This window comes from Spermophilus citellus (genome assembly GCF_964194105.1).
Source record: "Spermophilus citellus genome assembly, chromosome: 10".
NCBI lineage: Eukaryota > Metazoa > Chordata > Mammalia > Rodentia > Sciuridae > Spermophilus > Spermophilus citellus.
The window spans coordinates 106932297-106933510 of record NC_138197.1 but is presented as its reverse complement, the minus strand read 5'-3'; positions in this window follow the sequence as shown (position 1 = coordinate 106933510).

Here is a 1214-nt window from a genome sequence, read left to right as displayed (position 1 = left end):
TTGATTAGCAGATTCATTGGCGGGAACAAGTCGGGTAAGGGTGATTGGTTAGTTCAAGTGGTGGATACATTTGAACTGTTTGGTTAGGCCCTGAGGGGTTGCAAGAGTGAATATGCTAAACTTGCAGGGTTGCCTAATCTTGTTATCAATCACCAAAACTACTGGGAGGGTCACTTGGCATTTCAGATATTTTCCCTGTCTCACTCTGATAGGTAGTTGCTATGGTCTGAAATTAGGTCTTAAGCATTCTTTTGGTCTTTTCAGGAACTTGTATTTGCTGAGTCAAGGACATCTGGTACAGACAAATGACTCAGCAGGGTAGCTATGTGCCTAGGAATGGGTTTTCCAAGAACAAGGGTCACCCCTCCACACACACCCTTGGCCCTGCTCTGAGGTGCAGGCTAGTTTTTCAAAAATGGAGTCACATCAGTTTCTCAACAGGAAATCATTAATTTGCTAACACTAGGGCTGTATTTCTTGGTTTTTAAGTTGTTTTTAAAACGAAGTTTTATTGCTTTTCTAGCAAAGGAGAAACACAGAGGCTTCCTGTCCCAGAGGCTGTGATTCTGCCCACCAAGCAGGAACAGGGGGCTTTTTAAAAAGTGATTCAAAAGCTACATTCCACAAGTTCTCGGTCCTGAATTGTTAATTTGGAGACATAGTCATTCTGAGATCTCCTGGTACCATCCCCAAAGTCTGGATTACTTCCTTTCTATGGTGGGTGTGCAGTCAATGACAGATAACTCTGCATAAATAGGGAAGATGATCCTGTTTCCCCTGAGATTAGGGAGGGGGAAAGTTTGGGGAGGGGCAAAGAGAGAGAGAGGAAGAGAAAGAAATGTCCATTTTAAAAATAAATTGCTGTGGCAGAGCTGCAAGGGCTATATTTCAAGGCATAAAGTGTACCACCATCACATTTCCCTACTGTCGATTTCTACATTCCATTTCTATGGGAAAATGGGTGATGACATCTCCAAGCTGTTTCCTGCTAAAAGAGAGCAAAGTTGGGGAAAGTAACCCAAAGTCTTTGAACTCTATCAGGTGGGGCATGGATAGTTAAGGACATTCAGCATCAGAGCAATCTAGAGGTTCACAGTGGCAGATGGCGGGTGATTGGACAAGGCATACATCAGGGATCATGCTAAGACAATAAAAACAAGAAAACAAAGCATTTGGTTTTTCTTTTCTTTTTTTGTGAACAATTAGCATAAAAG